This window comes from Macrobrachium rosenbergii, chromosome 25, assembly GCF_040412425.1.
Source record: "Macrobrachium rosenbergii isolate ZJJX-2024 chromosome 25, ASM4041242v1, whole genome shotgun sequence".
Taxonomy (NCBI): domain Eukaryota; kingdom Metazoa; phylum Arthropoda; class Malacostraca; order Decapoda; family Palaemonidae; genus Macrobrachium; species Macrobrachium rosenbergii.
In genome coordinates this window covers 47,614,410-47,637,283 of record NC_089765.1, presented here as the reverse complement: position 1 = coordinate 47,637,283, position 22,874 = coordinate 47,614,410, and the positions used below count along the sequence as shown (strand labels likewise).

Here is a 22,874-nt window from a genome sequence, read left to right as displayed (position 1 = left end):
TGTGTGTGTGTGCGCGTGAGTGTGTGTGTGTGTTGCAAACAATGAATCAAATGGCTTCTTTTCCTTATTGAAAATCTTTATGTTGCATTTCCTTTTGTTGTTTCTCCATCCAAACCAAATTTGCACCTTGGCTCTATAATGTTTTCATCGTTAGTGTCGATTCTTCAACGCGGAGTTCTTCTTTCTCATTTAATTTTGGCAATTATTGCCACATTCCTTCTCTTGGTGGCCACCAGGACAACCCCTCGCCCTTCCTCCTCCGTCTACCCACAAAATCCTCCATATCGAGTCTAAAGTCGCTATGCAATTCATTTGAACTGGCGATCAGGACTAGAAAATGAATCTGATACCATTACATCGCTGTGTAATTAACTCTCGAAGCGTGCAAGTCACGTTTCTAAAGCGAGGGCAATTCTTTTTGACTCTAAATCTTTTCTCTGCACACCGATATGATATTCTGTGGAGCCTTGTTCAGCAAGATGATAAACGAGCCTCGTTTGATATGTCCACTAGTGCTCGTGAACGAATTTTGAATCGTTATGATCATAACTTCAGGGAAAAAATGTTACGTTAGGCAATTCCAAATCTGTGTTTATTATTATTATTATTATTATTATTATTATTATTATTATTATTATTATTATTATTATTATTATTATTATTATTATTATTTATATTCCCTCCTAAAATTACGTAATATTTAAAATTAAAGATTTCCAATCTAAATCTACGTAAAATTTTGAAATCTGTCATCAGTATTTAATCGACAGCTTCTTTCTAAAACTACGTAAGAATTTTGGGCTCAACAGTTGCTCCCCTAATCGTCTGAGTCCTTCCAGAGTTTTTCATTAACTGTATAACTGCTTAACTCAGAGCGCACATCAACCAAAGACTCTCTCTCTCTCTCTCTCTCTCTCTCTCTCTCTCTCTCTCTCTCATACACACATACACAGTTTTTCGTTGCAATGACGTGAAATTTATGTTTGCCAAAAAAATAATGTTTCTGACCTACGCCGTCGGCCTTAATTATTTTTTAACAGTAACTTCGACCCCCTCAAAAAAATTTGGGGGGGACTTTAACATGAAATGAATGATCCTAATTGGAAAAGTTCCTCAGTCACCAGAAGGTAAATGAGAAGTCTCCTTTGACATTAAAAATCGTCAATAACGTGAGAGGCGATCTCCCTTCAGAGCGGTCATATTGAAACTCCGGGTCGAGCATAACAATACACTGCCTTTTTCCTGTCTCGTTTAATTATCAAAAGAATATATCATTTTACTACAGGTAAGTTAATCATTACTGCACAATATATTTCGAAATATTACTGCTCTAAGGTCTATTATAGTTGGAGTTAGGAATTTTGCATTGCTCTTGTATAAGTCTCAAATATTAGACAACAGAAAAGCTAGAAAAGCCATTACTCTCTATTCTAAGGTTTTAGAACGATAATTGAGAACTGTTAAATAAGGACTGCCATGAGAAAGTACTTTTGGTTTATTTGGAAAATAACTGTTCTTAAATGAAGGCTAAAACGATATAAATACCTGTCGAATCAATAATATTTAGTCTAGCATTTGTTTGGCCACAACTCTTTTCCTTGTTGTGACCATCCTTATTGGCTATTTTTTCCTTGGCGTGATGAATCGAAAACTTTTATCATACAGAAATTATTTTCATATAATCGAAAACAATTTGTACTTAAAAAAAGGTTTAAATGTTATAGCATCTTACCAAATGAGTAGTTTGAGGGCATAGATATAGCCTTAGCTACCAAATTTCATTTACTTGCTCTCACCAATCTATCGTCTAATGAAAACTCAGATTAAACCAGGATTTGTGACAAATACAAAAAATGCAACTTTTGTAACTTTGAATCGAATAATAAGAGTTATTCTCTAAGTTTTGTTTTCTCAATCCTGAAATACTCTCACCGAGTGCGAAGTTGTAACGTTTTGGAATTTCGTTGATAAACCACGTCTGGTGGTATGCATTTTGTTAAATAACTCTAACAGTGCCTCTGCTTGTCTAAAGTCGAAAAACTGATGGCACAGACCGCATCCTACAGGCCTACATACTGCAGATAACTCTTAATGACTGACAAAATACAGCAGGTGTCCTTATGCATCACAGTAATATGTTTAAAAGACCAGACTTGTTGACACAACTAGTGTAAGACCTACAGACCTACTTACATCCAAGCATTTTTAATAACAAGCTAGATCTTTCTTACTCTATATTATGTGGCATATAAAATACTAATGATGCTCTGACATCAAAATTTACACTGCCAGGACATTTGTGCTACAATAACTTGCTGATAACATAAGACAAGTAAACAGAGAGACTGACCCTCTACGCTTCATATAAGCGCCCTGCTTCAGGTGAGGTTGAAAACGTTCTACATCTGTATCATAAAACTGCCCTGATAAAATCAGATTAATACAAGAAGCATTCAGAAAAGAGTATCCAGCTACCTACAGGCCTATCTATCCTTCACAGTCATGCTACTTATTATTTTTAAGACCAAAAACTGGTAAACCTGAGGAATTCAGTTTCTAGATCCTAAAACATTACGGTGAAATTAAAGACATGAAAAAGCCGTAGTAAGTAAATTGGTCTTTGATGCGTTGAAAAGGACTAAACTCCTACCCAGTTAATGCACTATAGATCAGCTTTTATAACCTCTCGAAAGAGTAAGCAAGACAGGAAATGTTTTCAACGACGAGTGAGAGAGAAGGGAGTATAATTTGTGACGAGCAGTAACTCCTCCGTATGAATAAGCTATGCAGGGTATTGAAGGGGGTTACTGATGAAAGGATAAAGGAAAAAGATACGAGAGAGAAATGAGCCCTGACGAACACCACATGTAAAAATATATTGAGTAAATATATCTCAGTCAGCCATAGAAGAGATAGACTGATCTGAAGACAAAATTAACTTACTAGGTAGGCTAACAGGGCCTTTTGCCGGATTACTGTATGTAGTTTTAGAAAAGTTAGAAACAATGTATTAAAGACTCATCAATGTTCTTGAGAGGGGTCGAGCAGACGAGTAATGTAAGACAGAAGGTCGTTCAAAAGAGATAGAAAGGACTGCTAGGAGCACTGGAACGGTACCCAGCACTCATGAAAGAATTAAACCTGTCACCTATAACATCACGTGGATGGGCAATTTTATCTGTTTACGTGTTCACCATTATACCAGTATAGACATTACACAACCTATGACTCTTTACACTTCATTAAGCCGGTGACTGTCTTTTGCATGGCATAATACACTGACCTGTGAATGAAAGTGGAAAAAAACCCGTAGCCTACTATTGCTTTCTAGAAAATAATAAAAAAAGAATGATAAAAAAATAATGGCAAAATAAGAGAGGAAACCAGTGTAAACAAATAAAAACACCGAAAACCCATATTAAAGTTTTATGAAGCCGAAAGTTTCATGAAAGTACTAAAGATGCGTGTGCTATGTCCCTTGAAAGATAAGAAAAAAAGGATCTCCCAAAAGCTGAGAGAAATTACAGAGATGTGCCGCCATAATGCTCCCGTGGCGGGCTGAGTCACCCTTCTATTTATAGTCCTAAAACCCATTTTTTTTTTATTGTAATCTGTTGGATAAAGTTCAAAGTGCCATGACTACGCGGATAGCTTCGATTTGTATTCAGTCTACGTGGGCCAGCGTCAGACCTCTCACTCTTACCCAAGTTTCAGTGATTACTGTTTTTGAATCTGTTCTCCACAAACCCAGACAAACGTAAGCATTTTCGAAGAAGCTTTTGTGAAAAGCTTTATGCTGATGTAGATTGAGAGTTTTAATACCATTTCGGCAAATTATACTGACGAAAATTTGATAATATCAACTGTATAAAATATAACTTCTGAAACCCAGCGGGCACAAGTGGGATTAGGCGGAAGCTGAACCAGATTATAAATCACCTCTCTTGTATTGTAATTCATAGAATGTGTTCCCAGCACACAGATCCTTTACAAAATCCTGAAAAGGCAACTTGTACCACAGGTCATATATCAAGCAGGGCCGTCAGAATACAGATAGCAATAACACGCCCTTTTATGAAAGAATTCCAATAGGGCTGTGGTGGTCTCACTTATTGCACAGAAACACTGAGACAGCGGAGACAGAAGGATCGCTCTGCTCCTCTCTCTCCAATTCTCAACGAACGACATTTAGCTGCGACTTTCATTAGAGTCCCAAGAAATATGGCAAGAACAAACAGCTGGAAAAACGTATCAGAAGCTTCGCCAACGAAATTAACCTAAATTGAGAGCCTAAAAGGACAGGTACGTTTAAAACCCTTTAACCGTTTAGTACGTATAGTATACGTAGCGCACCAACGCTACCTGAGCCGTTTAGTACGTACAGCAAATGTTTTGACCGTGGCGTTCAGTACGTATATATACGATTGATTTTTCCTTTCAAGGTTAATCCTCTAGAGTAAATTTTCTCTAGGTCCGAGAAAGTGTTGTTGGCCATATCCTAACAAAAACACTTCCTCCCGAACCCCCTTTTATCATAATTTTCCTGATTTTCTGTATCTAATGCGGGAATTCACCAATCACTTGGCGACATCGCTATGTAGCGAGACAATGTGATGTTGGGCTGGTTCGTTCTCTTACACGGAATTCTGGTCTTTCGACTCAGAGGGTAGAAGGGCTATAATCCTATCTGATCCAAATTAGTATCGGTCGTGAGTTACTTTCTTCTTCTCTGTTTTTCTTTTCCAGCTCTAGCGCAAATGAAAAACGGTAAGTAATTGTAGTTTATTGGCAATATTCCGACTGTAATATGAAAATGTACTCACCTGACTCTTTTATTACTTTACAATATGCTCAGTGCAAGTGACTGAACTCCAGATGCGCTTCATTCTGAATAACGGCCGAAAACTGTTTTGTTTACTTATTCTAAACTGCTAAAGTTGGCAATAATTGTAATTTATTTCATCAATTTAACTTCAGCATTTCATAAAAATTACTTCAGAAGCTGTGTATATTATCTTATGTTGCTATACTCACACACACAAACACAAACACGCATTATATATATATATATATATATATATATATATATATATATATATATATATATATATATATATATATATATATATATATATATATATATATATAACATTCGAATAACTAATTGCCGTTACGTATGAATAAATTCTGGAACGTCACAGGTCACAGGGTTAGATCTAGAATGAACAAACTTTCAAACATGAAACAATATGCAAACACCATAATCTAAATGAAAGTTGTGTACAAAATTCTTGCACAAGAGACAATGCTGAAAATTCATCCGACAGTGAGAATGATGAAAGCGAAAACAGAGGGCTAACAAGGTAAAGACAGTTAAGTGAGGTCTACGTATGATGATTGTGAAAAGTTGCCAGTAATTTCCGGGCCTAAGATTTCGTATTTGACAAAAGTGGCAGTTTCATTACATCAATAAAGGAAAATCTTTAAAAATAGATGATGCAATTTATAGGTATCACCATTTTCTTAATCAAATTATCCTTTAGTCATAGAGAGAGAGAGAAAGAGAGAGAGAGAGATAACTGTTTTCTTCATATTGTTCCTTAGCATTCTTTTGAACACTGGGTGTCATATACAGTATAATTCAAACCTAACAATTTGACATTGATAAATCATAACGTTCGAGAATTCTAACAACACTATAAAAAGAACAATTAGCGTACGGATCAAAGAACAGAGACAACATGATGTTTTATATATATATATATATATATATAGAGAGAGAGAGAGAGAGAGAGAGAGAGAGAGAGAGAGAGAGAGAGAGATATTGTTACGTGTGGGCTTTGGCTAATGAGTTTTTAAATTAATTATTGTAATTTGTGTAGCTGAAGACACACGTAAACTATCAGTTGAAGCTAAAAGTTACCCCCCAAAAGACAGACAATTACTTGATTGGATTAGGTCACCAGTCAGAACTACGTAGTGAATAATTGGATTAATTCTGTAACAAATAAATTACATCAAACCCCTTCGTTACCCACCAAGTCCCAACAAAGAAAAATGTGCTGTGATAGCAAGGGAAATTACATGAACCACTTAGTCGACGTCGGACACAGTTAATTTTCCCTGCTTCAGTAAAGAATAATGCAATGGTGTTCTTACTCTAGCGGCTACTGTACGCAAGTTTAGTATTGGTAAAAGCTATTCTTCTTCCAAACAATGGGCTCAGGATCCAAGGCTTCCCTGAATTGTTACTTACACTTGACTTTCCCTAATTTCTACTCACTGCACAGGAATAGCTTATGCAATTTCACTAGGCAATATTCATTATTCCCAAACTAGACTTCATAAAAGAAATCTGGTTATACCAGGTTCTCTCGTAAATGGTGGCTAAAGGGAGAAAAAATGGAAAAGAAGTACAGAAGAAGAGTTACCAGCAATCAGCAATACTTGTCAATTTCAGACTTACCGTTTACATGGGTTGCTTGAGCAGTGCAACTGACAATTGGAATTCTTGAACAATGCACATATCGGCTATTCACTTAGGCAACACAGACAGAGGGGAGGCAAAGGACAGGGTTAGTCGGAGCATGAACATGTGCATCCTATGACAGTCGATCTCTCTCTCTTCAGCCAGGTCAGATTAGGGCGGCTGTTGTTTCGTACCCAAGGCTGGTATGTAGCCCCCAGCAGTCCGAAAAATTGACAAACACATCGCCAAATGCATAGAACAGGGAAAAAGGAAGCTTAAGACCACCTTCACTAGAGGTGACTTGGTGAAAACCCTCCCTGTGGGTTAGGCCCCTAATACTGACCTATAAGACGCTAGGAACAGTTAAGTTTGGACAGCAATAACAACTAGCTAGCTGCCCTCTCTACCTTCCACAGAGAATGCTTTTCCCTGGCCTTGTCTTTCCTTTGATTTTGGATTATTTTTCTACTCAAATACTGCAGAGAGGTCAAACAGCAGAATATTTATAAAAGCTCAGCCCCTTAAGAAGGCCTTCTCTCCTTTTCGGGCATGAAGGTCTGTACTAAGCAAGTTGTTTGCCTCTATTACTTTACTCTTCTCCCCTGAACAGATTTGTCCCATGAAGTCTAACTAGCTATAGATCTACCTAACTCTAGAAAGGATATGAGCTTTCATCACTTACTTACAGAATCCTAACTGTACTCAAAGGTGCTTACAGTTATTACGTGCTACCTCTTATAATCGTGATGTTTTAGACCTAGCCAAATGGTACATTATATGGTATCCCCTAGCCTAACCTATCAGAACACAGCTGTAGCACCAACGTAAGGGACAATGAACTAGCTAAGTTACAAGGTTTTTGGCAATACGATTTGTAATTACTGATTGGTACATGAAGTTTGCCTCATATGATAAATGCTTGCCTCACTGAGGTCTTAGGCCATGCATGCCATGAACGTAGTGGCTCTCTTCACAACAGGTTAGATTGTCTGATTTCAGTTACACTGTGCTTACAAGGTTACTACTCCAATGTACTCAATCTGGTCTAGGCTACTGTATGGTAGAGATCACGCTGGCTACCTCCTCTGGGCAAGGGGCCAGGATCACTCTAAGATGGTAAGGCACTGTGCCAAGAGGGCACTAGTACCAGGATGAGCTCATGGCTCTGCAACTAATGGGCTCTCTTCAGCCCCTTCTTCTTCTTCGGGTTCCTCCAAGGCCTAACTACGTCGAATCTGTGAGGTAATGAGGGCACCGACCCTGGGGAAAGGCCAGAAGGGCTAGCGGGCATGAAGTCAGGGGTAGTTTCAGACACTACCAGAGGGCTCCCTACTCCGGTGGCTGCAACAACCGGAACGAGAGCAATCTCGACCTCTGCATCCGAGGAGGCCAGTTCCTAGTCTCCCAGAGAAGGTGTGACAGGTTGATCCATCAGGGGTTCATCCTCTGGGGACGGATTGGTTGAAGAAGTGTCGGGTGCCGGAGGCTCTCCGGTTTCCATGATTAGTGCCGTGAGGGATCCTGGATCTCCTGGAGGAGGATCCACCTCATGATTTGGACCAGGCACGGGGTCCTCCTTAATTGGTTGCTCAACGTCCGTGCCAGATGGATTTTGGCTCTGCTCAGTGCTCGCAAGTGTCACTAGCAGCGGCTGAGGGTCAGGCATGCCTGACAAGGGGTCCGGAGGTGCAACACCTTGCAAATGGCTTGAAATTGGCTGCAACAGAGATTCCTGCCCCAGCTGGAGATCAGAGCCTCTTGGAGAGTCTTGCTCGGGGGCACCCGCTGGGCGTTGCTTGTTTTGGCAGCCCTCCCAATTAGTGGAGTGGCCTGTCTGCTTACACGTCCTACAGCAGCACTGCTCCTCCTGAACGTATCTTCGGGGGGAGGGAGGACCTCTTTGTTGGCCGCCCCTTCGTGAATGGAGAGGACTAGGCCGAGAACGTTTTGGTGTGTGCCCCTTCTGCTGACCACTTCGGCGGGCAGACGGTGGGTTTTCTTCGTGGGGTTCTCCTACAGTCTGGGCCTCTGTGGAGAAGGTAGCGTGGCTGCAAAGTGGCATTGGGGAAGGGCTTCCTCAGAGGAGGTCCTGACCCAACGGGAAGTCCACTCCGGGCCGAATTCCACCCACCACGCCAAGGCGGTGGGGTAGCATGCCCCAAGGTGTCGTGACCTGGAGCTTGACTGTGGGAATGGTAATGGTGTGGCCCCCTATCCACTTCATCTCCCACCTGGTTTTCTCGTCAACTGTGACACCGGCTGGCACTTGGGCCCTGGAGATTAGATTATGGGCAGGCTAGAGCCCTTAAGGGGGGCCACCGAGATCATTTGGGTCTCCAGTCTCTCAGGGTACAGTGCCTTCTGCGGCCTGGCCACGGAGAATAAGGTGCTAATGAGGTTGACGAACTTGGTGGTGGAGACATAATGTGGACAGGCCGGATGTCCCACACTGTAATGGCCGACAGCACCACAGGATCGGCACAAGCCCTTTGTAGGGGCTCAGTGGCCTGCAATGATGGTTAGTGGAGAGGGTTGCATGGATGTAGAGGGGGAGGAGTTCTGGTTGTTAGGAGAGGCTGCTTGTTAGTGCCGAGCTTGTATTGGCACTCAGCTTCAGTGTGCCCCACCCTTTTACAGTGGGTGCATGGAGGCTTCCTAGGCAGTCCATTCTTCAGGCGAGTCGAGCCTGAAAGGTATCCAAGGGACACTATGTGCTGCTGAGATATGCTGTGGGACTGGATGAAGGTTTCCCATGAATCAGCCATATAGCAGGCTTCCATAAGGGTGGTGGGTTGCTTATCATTTAGATATACAGCAAGGGGCCCAGGCACATGGTAGAGATCCTCCAGCATGGTCCAATTGAAGAGGTCCTCAAACATAGTGCAAGACAAGAGTCGAACCAGCAGGTACCAGCCTGGGTCTTGTGACAGGCCCATTCAGTCCAGGACCAGCCGACTTCCTTGGCAAGACCTCGGAACCGCTGTCTCCATTTCTCCAGGGTTATTTCGTAGACCTTCGTGATGACTCTAAGCACTTCAACCATGTTGCCTCTCTGGCTCTTCTTCAGCGAGTGAAGGGCTGTCTTAGCTTTTCCCTCCATGTGCTTGGCTCTGTCTCAGTGGTGCTATAGTTATCAAAGAGTGCCTCTATTTCCTCCAAACATGTTTCTGGCTCGTCCTCAGTCCACTTGGGGATGAGGGAATTAATGCTTGAGATTGGAGATTTTGGTGCAGCGGGTGTGGGGTTGGAGGCTTGGTGTATAGCCATAGCTTCGGCATTTTCCTTCCTAGCCCTTTCCAGCTCGAGCTCCTTTTCTTTGAGAGCTAGTTCATACTGTCTTCTCCTTTCTTCTCTTTCATCTTCCAGCTGCCTCTGCTTTTCTTCATACCTCCTCCGTTCAGCTTCATCATTCCGCCGTTCCAGTCTTTCTTCCTTCTCTTGCTTGGCCAAGTCATCCAGCTGCTCCTTAACCCACTTGATAAGGTCCAATCCAGTGAGACCTGCCGCCTGCCCCCAGCTCCATGAAGGCTCTATGATTTTCTGTTGCCATGGTTCTGGAGGGTAAGGGCGTCTATCCAAGTTAACTGGACGTACCTGGGCATCAAGGAAGTGTCCCTCAGAGTTGGGGTGATGCTTCAAGGATGTGGCACCTTTTCAATAAGGTGGCACTGTGGTTGAGTGTGTTGTGTAAAGGTCACACTGGTGGCACTCAGTATCGTTATGCACTGGTGTAAGCTTGGTCACAAAAGGATTCTTCTTTTGTGTTCCTTTTCTGGTTTTTCTTTTTTTTTTCTTTTGGTGGCACTATGGTGCCAGTGCGTTCCTAGGGACAACACTTGACTTGCATTCAACTAATTTGCAGTCAAGAAAAATGCACTCTACCCCAAGAGAGTGTAACAAATGAGTGGGAGAGAAAGGGAAGGTAAAAGAGAGAGAGATGTAAGCTATTCAGTTTGGGACAGTGCCTCAGATTAGTGGCACTGTGGAAAAGAAAAAATAAATTGTGGTGGCTTTTGAGGGCCTCGTGAGTGACTAGTTCTTAGTACCAGCTGCTACTTCCTTTCATGCAGAGGAAGGAAGGCTACTTTCGGCTTAGGTCTGGATAAAAGTCCTCACTCGTGACCGACAGTTTTCTATAACTGTGATTTTTTTTTTTGTTAGCCTAACTCGTCCTCATCTATCTGTGGGACAGAGGGGTTTCTTTTTATTAGGTTTAGTTTAATTAATTATTCCAGTGTAGGCCCATTCTTTCGATGAAGAGGGTGCACATACTCTTTGGATTTTAGGTTGAACGCTTCCTTGAGAGAGAGAGAGAGAGAGAGAGAGAGAGGTATTTGTAAGGACGAGATTGAGTAACATACTGGCTGGGTGTTGACTGGTTTATTGGTGGTTCCTTACTGAATGAATGTACAGAATCTTCAAAGGTGTTATTGGCCTGTGCGAGCAGCAAAGTAGCGTCTACACACAGACAGAGCAAAACAGAGGTAATGTTTCGGACATCTGTGTTTGTCAACTGACAAACAGATGGCGATTGTGAGAGACATAATAAACGTACAGTGATAAAATATATATCAATAGAAAGGCCAGGAAATTCTACATATGGCCAATTGCATGAGATTCGAGGCAGAGTAATGGATACAATGCAGTAGCAAAATATATGTAAAATGGCGAGACGTTTGGCGTCTTCACAAACAGAAACATACATACTGTTTGATACAGAAGATTCAGTGGAACATTATGAGTACATGATTAGAATACTTGCATGGCAATGCAAGTAGTGGTGATTGTACATATATCAAGACAACAATGGTTAGGGAGAAACAGATGGAGATATTGTATGGTAGAAGCTGTGTTCCTTGAGAGAAAACAGAATTTTCTTGTTCCCTCTCTTTGTCTGGGTCCCTCCGAAGATGACGAACACATGTGTGCTGGAAAGAGACCGCAGGCGGTGCGACGGGTCTCTTACATATTCAGCCAGCAAAGTTCGTGCTGCCTGAGAAAATAAGTATAATTATTATAAGGGCACACTGGCAGGTTTCTTATTTTGAAATACGTCTTTCTTGGGCTATTTCAGCAATGGATTGTCTTAACAAACATAACTTTCCCTGTCGCCCCTGCGCCATGCATCTTACACTGAGGTATGGTTAAATGATGAAGTTTGTTTTCTTTGATATAATTTCCTGCGACAGTGTATATGTATAGGAACTTTTCTTCTTTTTGTTGTATATTTCCTATATAAATAATTCCCTGACTAAATTATTCCTTGCTTTTACCTATTGTATGGAATCCTGCACTTGATTTCCTATCTATTGATGAAGCCTATGTCTCTCTAAGACTTTACGAGGGGGATTACTATGCAAAATAAAATAGTTCCCGAAGTGGCAATTGAGGCAGAGCTATGGTGACTGTGACGCCACACAGGTACCAGTCACACAAACAACAACAAGGGTTTTAAGATGGTGGACAGGGGAGCGGTCAACCTGTTCCCCAAAATGTCAGATGGGTCACATGATCACACAGCTGTTGATTCAAAACAAAATGTGGCTAGGAGCAGTCTCGGCGGATGAATACACGATGTCTCAAGCACAGCGTTTGTTTACACTTGAACCACACAAAGCACCCGAATTCCTCTCACAAAACAAACGAAGCAAATGTAGGGACGCAAGTTTTAACTAAATATACCAACAATGCACGTGATTGTGTGTTATGGAGATGGCAAATAAATTTACTATGATCTACGGTTGTTGTTTCTTCTCTTTTTTTTCTCACGTTGAATCAACCACCGTTCGCTTCCGCCATGCTTATTGGGTGGCCGTTAGCAACACAAAAAGGAAATGGATTCATGATGTCCTGACGGGCCTGAATTTACGTTAACTGGAACTGCAAATTATGAAATTAACTGTTGCCGTTCACTTGCTATATTAACGACATGGAATTTTGATATGCTTCCCGTGATGTGAAAACTTATTAACTCCACCACGCTTAGTCGGTGGCCTCTTCATAGTAACGAACGTTACTGGTTTTGAAATTCTATGAACTTCACAAATTTTGTCCTCCCTAAGCTACAAAAAGATGCTAAACACACGTTCTCCGTTCTTTGTCTTGCCCTGAGTTATCTAGTACAAAATTTTATATCATGCAATACTCATTGGCCAGCAAATAGCAAAATAATAAATATGACTCGATAACTCGGCTAACAACTTTGGAAGGTATGCAGCTCGCAGCATCCAAAACTCGGCAAAGTTTTTCTTGAAGACTGTGTAAATTGTAAATTATAAATTAGCTGCTCTCAATGCACACTTCCCTACCTATGCTAATTTCTTTATAGAATTGGTATCCTTACTGCTATCATACCTTGTCCTGTCTTCTTGTTTGGAAGAATTAGCATGAAATTAAATATGATCTGACTTTCCTCTGGAATTGATGTGTAATTAATTTGATTCCCGATTCTTTTCTCTTTAAATTAATTAGAGATCCTGGCAAGGTCGCCAGTGTTACATGTTGGCTTTGGTTAATGAGTTTTTAAATTAATTATTGTAATTTATGTAGCCCTGCTCTGCCGAAGACACAGGTAAACTGTCAATTGAAGCTAAAAGTTACTCCCAAAAGACAGACAATTACTTAACTGGATTAGGTCGCCAGTCAGAACTATGTAGTGAATAACTGGATTAATTTTGTAACAAATAAATTATATCAAACCCCTTCGTTACCCACCAAGTCCCAACAAAGAAAAATGTGCTGTGATAGCAAGGGAAATTACATGAACCACTTAGTCGACGTCAGACACAGTTAATTTTCCCTGCTTCATTAAAGAATAATGCGACGGTGTTCTTACTCTAGCAGCTACCGTACATAAGTTTAGTATTGGTAAAAGCTATTCTTCCAAAGAATGGGGTCAGGATCCAAGGCTTGCCTGAATTGTTACTTACACTTGATTTTCCCTAATTTCTACTCACTGCACGGGAATAGCTTATGCAATTTCACTAGGCGCTATTCATTATTCCCAAACTAGACTTCATAAAAGAAATATGGTTATACCAGGTTCTCTTGTAAATGGTCGCTGAGTGGGGGGGAAAATGGAAAAGAAGTACAGAAGAATACAGAAGAAGAGTTACCAGCAATCAGCAATACTTGTCAATGTCAGACTTACTGTTTACATGGGTTGCTTGAGCAGTGCAACTGACGATTGGAATTCTTGAACAATGCACATATCGGCTATTCACTTAGGCAACACAGACAGAAGGAAGGCAAAGGACAGGGTTAATCGGAGCACGAACGTGTGCGTCCTACGACAGTTGATCTCTCTCTTCAGCCAGATCAGATCAGGGCAGTTGTTGTTTCATGCCCAAGGCTGGTATGTAGCCCCCGGCAGTCTGAAAAATTGACAAACACATCGCCAAATGCATAGAACAGGGAAAAAGGAAGCTTAAGACCACTTTCACTAGAGGTGACTTGGTGAAAACCCTCCCTGTGGGTTAGGCCCCTAATACTGACTTATAAGACGCTAGGAACGGTTAAGTTTGGACAGCAATAACAACTAGCTAGCTGCCCTCTCTACCTTCCACAGGGAATGCTTTTCCATGGCCTTGTCTTTCCTTTGGTTTTGGATTATTTTTCTACTCGAATACTGCAGAGAGGTCAAACAGCAGAATATTTAATATATATATATATATATATATATATATATATATATATATATATATATATATATATATATATATATATATATATATATATATATATATATATATACATATATATATATATATATATATATATATATATATATATATATATATATATATATATATATATATATATATATATATATATATATATATACATATATATATATATATATATATATATATATATATATATATATATATATATATATATATATATATATATATATATATATATACAGGTATAGTATATAATAGATATGAAAAGTTTATAGATCACAAGTATTTTATAAATTACAATGCACAGTAAATGTTTGATTAATAAGTGTGGCTAAAGGCATTCTGAAGACCCTTGAGAGGATGATTAGCTGTTGTCTGGCACATTTCCTAATTAGTAAAACTATATATGTCAGGTATTCTCAAGACGTGGGAGCTTCCCTACCTCGCAACAAGTCTTTGTGAGTGCATTTGCCAGAAATGCCCAGGTTCCGGTTAATTAGTTAGTAGGTGTGTTTCTTTTGGGCAGAGTCCCAGGGTGTGAAGGGATTAGTTATCACACAAATGATCATTTGAAGATCAACACCAAACATTATTAAAGGTCTTCGGTGAAGACTCTGCGATTCGAGACCTGTCGATTAAGAATTGTGAACATTGCTGTTTGGAGGTAGGAACCATTTCAGATTTCCCAAACTGTAGATTGTTTCTCTCATTTATCATATGTCTCACTTGTGTCAACCATTTATTACATTGTGTATACTTTATAAGTAACATGGCAAGAATTCCCACATCTTTATTTTTATGCATTTGTTTAACAAGGGTTTTATTTGACTTCTTCAGATGTTTCACTGAGGAAGAAGTGAAAATTCACTCATTGCAAATATACTGCACGTTGACTTATTTTTACCTATTGTGGGATAACGATGTAGAGAGAATAATTAGATATGATGGACTTTAAAATGTCTGATCAGTTGTAAACATTAGTTTCCATTTTATTTCATCTCTTGTTTCTTGCAATCCAGTTATGTTAGATTTTTGTCAAATAAATTATTTTGGGTAAAGTATGTTTCGCTGTAGACCTGAGAGAGAGAGAGAGAATGCATGTGTGTATGTACAGATGTGCATTACAAGTAGCCTTTTTGATGCGGTCACTATCAAGCTACCAATAGATGGGACTTCTCGACTTTGTAGAAAAAGGCAAATAATGAAATTTCCTCTTGACTGTATAGCAGATATATTTGGTAGCAGCAGGAACTACACTTAGGGGTTATAGTGTATAGGCACGATCCGAAGAGACTTATCTTACGAGGAAATTGAGACTGTTAGGAATTAGAGTGTGCCTTTGGTTGGTATACATGTCTCTTTGATGACTGAGGGAGTTTTTTGCAGTCAAGACGACCGCGCACTGTTATTGACTCAATTTCACTGTGAACCTGTGTAATGAGTGTGGAGTGGGTGCATTTGAAAGGTGAAAAAGTGTTACCTTTCAGGTTAGCTACATGTTTTGCTGCCATTGTAGTCATAAAGGGTTACGTGAGTGTTACTATGGTTTTTTCTCTTGTTAGTTACTTGTATTGTTGGCTAATTAAGGGAGAGTTCTGTTGCTTTGTGGTTACGTCAGCAAGGCTTGGGTTTTCATTAGCGAGTGGTGACAATTTTGTGACGTCACTGAGCTCGCTTATTCATTTTAGTCTGGGGCTGGCTGGCTGGCTGTTAGCCCGTTCTCTCTGCGAGCCTGTTTTCTTTGTGTGGACGGACTGTATTTCGAGTATTCAGGAAAATTTCTGTTTATCATTCGCATGTGGCATTTCGATTTTTTTTTTCTTCTTAATTGTTCGCATCTGCAGTTAGGGTCACTTCAATGTTTGTATTTGTCATTTAGAATTTGATTTAATGGTTCGCATTTGCTTTAGTGCTGGGAGTTTGCTGAATTTTTAACTTTTTTTTATTTTTCTCCTTTCTCTTTCTACTTTTGGGGAGTTATATGAAGTTGAGATCAGGTCGAGTTCCGATGTTATGGCTGGTGCTAATGATGATAAAGATAAGGTGACAATGTTGCACAAATTTACAGCCATAAAAGCAGGAGTACAACCATTTCCCAGGATGGTTGATGGCGTTCTTCCAGTTTCCCTTGAAATTTTTATAGAGGGGGTGTCAAATATTTTAGTCGCCAAGAAAATAACGGATGGAGTAGAAGCTTTCAAGGAAGCAAAAGGCTTCCTTAGTTTAGATAAAGGTGATATCGGACAGCGTTGCCAGAGTCATCACTTTTTGAAGTGTAGGACCTGGGACGATCTTAAGGATTTTTTGAGAGCATCATGCGGAACAGCTGGAGCCAGCGATGCAGTTCAAGATCTCAGATCTCTAGTCAAGGCCCGTAAAGGCCATGATTTGCTGATCACGTTTAGTGCCAGATGTTTTGATGCTTCAAGGGATTTTTCGAAGTTGAGAAATTCTGGTTGGGTAAATGGAGGCTCTATTACGACAGAGAATCTTGAGAAACTATTGCAATATGCGTGGATCCTGAATGACATCCCTGATGCTATCGTAAATAGTTTTTACAAGGAGATAGAAAGGGGGTCAGACAAGGATTTACTGTTCTCTCAAATTCATGTCGAAATGCCCTACAGTAGATAGTTCTTTTTTGGACGGGATGCCGAAATTTTCTGGGACTATTCTGAAGCATCATACACAGAATACTTCTGCGAGTTCAGCATCTTAAGGGCGTTGTTATAATTGTAATAGGCAGGGCTACACTAAGAAGTTTGTAAGGTGAAATATTGTGGCGCTTGCAAGTCTGCATATCACGGTTGGCAGTTTTACCCACTTCTTAAACAGAATGAGTCTAGAAACATGCCTCAGAGCGCTGGTCTGGCAGATAGGAGAACTCCTCGAGGCTGTTTTTCGGGAGCCTCTAGGGGCCGACAAAATTTTTGGAGGACCGAGCAGCAGAAAGGGAAGAGATAAAAGGGGTTGTTTCTTGTGATATAGGATTTCTTGGGGAGCCCTCAGAGCCGAAGACAGTGGTAAAAGGGTCTGTGTATGGGGTTGATGTGAATATCTTTATAGATACAGGCACCTCTATTAATTTGATGAATTATGAGTTGTTCCAATCGATGTTTTCTGATCGTTCTTTGAGGCCTGCTACTGAGACAGTATGTGATGTTCAAGCAAATAGGTTACGGATGTTAGGCTACGTAAATGCGTGTTTATCTCTTGGGGATAAAACTTTTACAGAACCATTCTTGGTTATAGAGGGGCTGCTTTGGAGAATACATTGTTATTGGGTCATCCAGTATGCTGGCGACACAAAATCTTGGTTCGTACAGGGGTATGTGGTATAACTGTTGGAGTACCTGGTGTTTTTGTACCTTACGAGGGAATGGATATCAGCAGAGTGGATGATGATAATGGAACGGGTATACATGAGGATTTGCAGGTGGATTCTGAACATGTTTCTGTGGGTAGGAAGTGTTGTAAGGGGGTTTTATCGGATGATGTGGCTCTAGGTCCTGGTGTGGTTTCCATGGTGAAAGTTGAGTGAAAAGTGTGCATAAACTCAGACAGGTGTGTGTGGATGAGTGCAACGAAAAGCTGAAGGGGGCAGTGTGTACAGTTTCTATAAGCAATGTATCTAGTTCAGGGGATACTTGGGTGGAGTTACTAAACTGTAATGGTTCAGTTCGGAACTATCAGAATGAAGGGTACTTATACGGTTGATTTTGTTGACTGGGTTGATGAAGATAATTCAGTTGCTATTGTCGGGGACATGTGTGAATTTTCAGAAGCAGATTTACAAGCTAGGAGGCAGGTTTTTAAGGATCATTTAGCCAATGCTGATTTTAGAGAATATATTGAGGGTGTAGAAGATGTTCTGGCTGAGTTTGCAGACATAGTCGCACTTAAAGTGTATAAGTTAGGGTTAACAAATGTGTTAGAACGCAAGGTTCATTTAGAGGATAAGACTAAGCTTATTTTCGTCCCTTCATATAGGATTCCTTTTAAGATTAGAGAACAGCTAGAGCAAAAGGTTAATAAGTGGGAGGAGGAAGGCATTGTTAGGCCCAGTTCCTCGCCTTTTAATTTTCTGTTGTTAGCAGTGCCTAAGAAGAATGGGAAGAATGGTTCAGCCCAGGTTTGTGTGGACTTTAGGAAGTTGAACGAGAAAACCATTCTTGATTTTTACCCTGTGGCGTGTTTGCGAGATTTATTTGTTGAGATTGGGGGCAAGAATATTTATTCTTCAATTGATCTGGTGCAAGGGTACTTGCAAGTACCGCTTAACGAGGAGAGTTGAAAGTATACGGCATTATCTTTGCCAAAGGGGCATTTTGAGTTCACGCGGATGCTGTTTGGTTTATCAGGTAGTCCTATGACATTTACTAGGCTAGTAAATACAGTTTTGCATGGCTTGCTAGGGAAATCCATATTTGACAATATGGATGACATCTTAGTTGCCAATGATTCTGTAGAGGAACATTTAGAGGTTCTTAGGGAAGTTTTTAGGAGGCTTAGGTTAGTGGGTTTGAAGATAAAATTAGCTAAGTGTAATTTTCTGAAAAAGCAGATAGTATATTTGGGCCATGTCATTTCTAAAGAGGGTGTTAGAGTTAATGAGGATAAAGTTAGGGCAATCATAGATTTTCCTACTCCCAAGAATAAGAAACAGATTCGGTCTTTCTTGGGCATGGCTGGATTTTTTCGTAGATTTGTAAAAGGTTTTTCTACTTTGGCGTCTCCTTTGACAGATGTCCTAAGGGATGATGTGCAGTCTGTATGGGGTGATGGACAGCAGTCAGCCTTTCAGAATATTAAGGATGCTTTGGTTAATCCCCAGTGTTGAAGTTTTCTGATTTTCGATGGAAGACTCCATCTGATTGAATTTTACAGTAGGAAGTTTAAGACACAGGGGAGTAATGAACTGCTATGGTCGGTAGTGAACAAGGAGGCCTTTGCCATAGTGTCTAGTTTGGTTCATTTTAAGATGTTATTGATGGGCAATCAAGTAGAAGTTCTTACAGATCATAAGCCATTGTTGGATCTTTTCAGTAAGCCGGATCTCCCCCCTAAAAGAGCTAGGTGGTATTGTACAACAAGGGATTTTGATGGCAAGCTTAGGTATATAAAGTTGTAGTGGATGCCCTTAGTAGAAGTTTTTCTGGTTCAGATGGTTGTCATATATGTTATGTATCTGGAGATTGCATGGACTGGGACATTAGTTTAGTAGAATCTAAACAGGATGAAGATGAGATTTTGGCAGACACAAAAGCGTTCCTTAGAGGGGAATTAGTTAGGAGGGGTTATAAGTTGCCTTTTGCAGGTCTTGAATTAGAGGATAATTTGTTACGAAGATTAGGTATAGGCTGAGAAACAGTGAGGATAAGGGTAATACAAAGCAAATAGTTGTTCCCAGGAATTTAGTTCTACGGTTCTGGATATTGTTCATTGTAGGTTTGGCAGTCCGCATTTGGGTATTGAGAAGACATATCAGAATTTACAGAGACAATTCTTTTTGAAGGACTTGCTCACGTCAGTGGAAGACTTTGTGAGAGGTTGTTCAGTTTGTAATGCGTGTAAGCCATCGAGGATCGTTTCTTGTAAATTGGGATCATTTGCTATCCCCAGTAGATCATTTTCTAGGGTCCATATTGACCTGTTATCCAATTTCTGCTAATCTAGGCACCCGTTGGTGGACGAATTAACGAGGTTTGTGGAGATTTTTCCTTTGAAGCATAAAACACGAGAGGAGGTGGCAGTCGCATTCTTTAATGAATACATTTGTCGTTATGGGGTTCCTGGGATGCTGATTACAGATAATAGGAGAGAATTTGTTAACAAGACGTTAGAGTGTCTTGCGGATGCAATGGGCATTCGGAAAATCGCTATTATTCCCTATAGACCAGAAGCTAATGGGCTACGTGAACGGGCAAATAGGAAGGTAATTAAGGCTCTCAGAATTACTGTAGGGGACAGTGATGTACATTGGGATAGATATATTTCACAGGTTCAGCATAGCATTAATTCTATGGTTAGTGATACATTGGAATGTCTCCGAGTAAAGCGCCGTTTGGCTACCCATGTGGGTGGCGTTCAATTTATTACCTATTCCATCGTGTGATGATTTACTGATCTCTACTGCTAAGGAGAGATATGCGTGTCTTGCTAAGAATCTTAAATTGAAAGCTCAGGATATGGTTGACAGGAGCAATGCAAAGCCAGACAGAGTTATTGCTGTAGGAGATAGCGGTTTTGTGAAAACAAATGTCAGGAATCAGCTGAATCATAAACTAGGTCCTAAACGTGAGGATCCTTTTTGGGTTGTAGAAGTAAAGAAGGGGAATAGATTTGTTGTTCAGGATGAAAATACAGGAGTATCTCGGTTGACACATATCTAAAATTAAAAAGACAGGTTAATGGGAATCTTGTGGGTTAATTCCTGTGATGTACTGTTGTTTCTGATAATTTTTGTTTCTCTCTTGTTTTTTTTAATGTGTTTTAAAGGTGTGTGATTTGTAGTTTTTTTTTAACTAGGGAGGACGTCTGTCCGTAGAGTTATAAAAATCTTTAATACTCCGAGTTCAGTTTTTTTTGGGGTGGGCTATTTTTTCCCCTTTTCTGCGTAAGTGCAGCGGTTCGGGGTAATTTCTTTTTTTGTGTGTGTTACAATAATGTCTGAGAGGGGAAAACTTAATTAAATTAGGTGCAAAATATCATAGAGTTTTATAGATATATGGGTTTCTTTTCTTTGTTTTTCTTTTTTTTTTTTTTTTTTTTTTAGGATCTGGTAACTTATAGGTCGTGGTATGGGCTAATTTCGTAGTGAGGTTAGGCCCAGGTGTTATTATAGAAGAAGACTATGATGTGTGGGTGTCGTCTGACTCGGTAACTTTGAGTATAGAGTTTGAGGATGAGCTTGAAGCATCCCAGGATAAAGTTCAGTTGCTTAGGAATTTATTGGGTAAGATGAATACCGGACGAAATTTGTTTGATCTGCTGCGGGGTTGGTTAACCAAACTTAATGCTACAGCTGTTAGAGTCCAGGATAAGATTAAGAAGACTTTAACATGGCTTCCAAATTTAGGTTCTTCAAGTTCTCAGGTTTCTTTTAAAAGGAGCAAGAGGGCTGCGCCATTGTTAATTGGAGCCGTTATGGTCATAGGAATGCTTGCTAGATATATGTCAATTGCTAATTTGGTGAAAACTGAACAGGTATCGGCAGAATTAGCTAGCCAAGGTAAAACTTTGATAACTTTGCGAGATATTAATGAGAAATTATGAGGTTTTGAGACATTAAGGACGTCTTTAAGAGGGTTATTGGTCTCAGTTGATAGGATGGCGGGAGACTTAGATGTTACGATAGTTTTCTCTTCTTGTCCAACTACCGTGCTGAATATTGAGAAAGAAGCGGAATCCGTATTATTGTAACTTCAAATACAGGTTAAGGCAGTGGTTGCCGATTTTAAGGGGCAAATTTTTTAAGATATTTTACCTCCTGGGTCTTTAGAATCGACACTGATGAATGCAGCATATCTGTATGATTCACGGGTAATTTTTACGGGGGAGAATTAGTATCGCTATTATGGAATTTTAAAAGTTCAAGTGTCAGATAGGGGGTTGCTTGTGGGAATTCCAGTAGGTAACTCGGAATCGTTTCATAATTATATCACGTGATCTTTTCCTAGTGGTTTTAATGGTTCAGTAAAAGTATGGGATAGTGAGGAGACTATGTACCTTTTGGGGGACCAGTTTCAATCCTCGACTATTAACTGTAAGTCAGGATGTGTTTTAGTTCATGATAGATATATCTGTGACAGCAGTATCTTTTACGCTCATAAACGTTGACTGGTTATGATGTGAGAAGATGTTAGTACATAACCAGACTCCTTCTGACTGTGACTTTCGAACGTTCCAAATGAGTACAAGATGGCCTCTACGAAGACTGTCAGTGCCGTGTTCCGCAGTAGATGCGAGGTCTCCATCCGGTGCCATAATTCATCGGATACATTTCTTCTACGAGGATCCTGCCTCTTCGATGTTGCGTGTAGACTGGTCACGCTGAAGTTTCGAGTCCTGGGTAAGAGTGTCTTCAACTCTACTACTTGTATCTTCATGCAGCATCTTCATGGGGAGCATCAAGTTGTTCCGATGCCGCCTTCAAGGGGAGTGGTCGCCAAATTCCACCACTTCCTCCAGTGCCGGAAGACGAACCTTTCCCCGTGCCAAATCAGTACCTCCTCATCGCTACTTTATCGGTAATCAGGGCCTTTGTCGTCATACGATTTATGAAGTGGGGTATTTCTCGTGTACGAAAACGTTGTGTGGGTAAGCCAAAACCTGAAAATCAGCCTGCCGGGGGTGTGGCTGTCCATTTAGTGCACGAATCTGGAAATTAATAATTGCTATATCCCTAATGCTGGGGACAGACCTTCTTTGGGTGGCCGAGTATCTAAAAAGCTTATAGGTCACAAGTATTTTATAAATTACAATGCTCAGTAAATGTTTGATTAATAAGTGTGGCTAAAGGCATTCTGAAGACCCTTGAGAGGATCATTAGCTGTTGTCTGGCACGTTTCCTAATTAGTAAAACTGTATACGTCAGCTATTCCCAAGACATAGGAACTACCCTGCCTCCCAACAGGACTTTGCGAGTGCGTTTGCCAGAAATGTCCAGGTTCCGGTTAATTAGTTAGTAGGTGCGTTTCTTTTGGGCGGAGTCCCAGAGT

The 22,874-nt window shown here is 40.3% G+C and overlaps 1 protein-coding gene across 1 annotated transcript in view; it reads left to right on the top strand.

Annotated features, from left to right (window-relative positions):
* The first annotated feature begins 4,131 nt into the window (after positions 1–4,131).
* Positions 4,132–22,874, top strand: part of LOC136852153 (trypsin-like) — a 52,072-nt gene continuing 33,329 nt past the window's right edge. Inside the window, exon 1 of the transcript XR_010857089.1 lies at positions 4,132–4,302. The gene's annotated coding sequence lies outside the window, so the exon portion shown is untranslated. The remainder of the gene's footprint in view (positions 4,303–22,874) is intronic.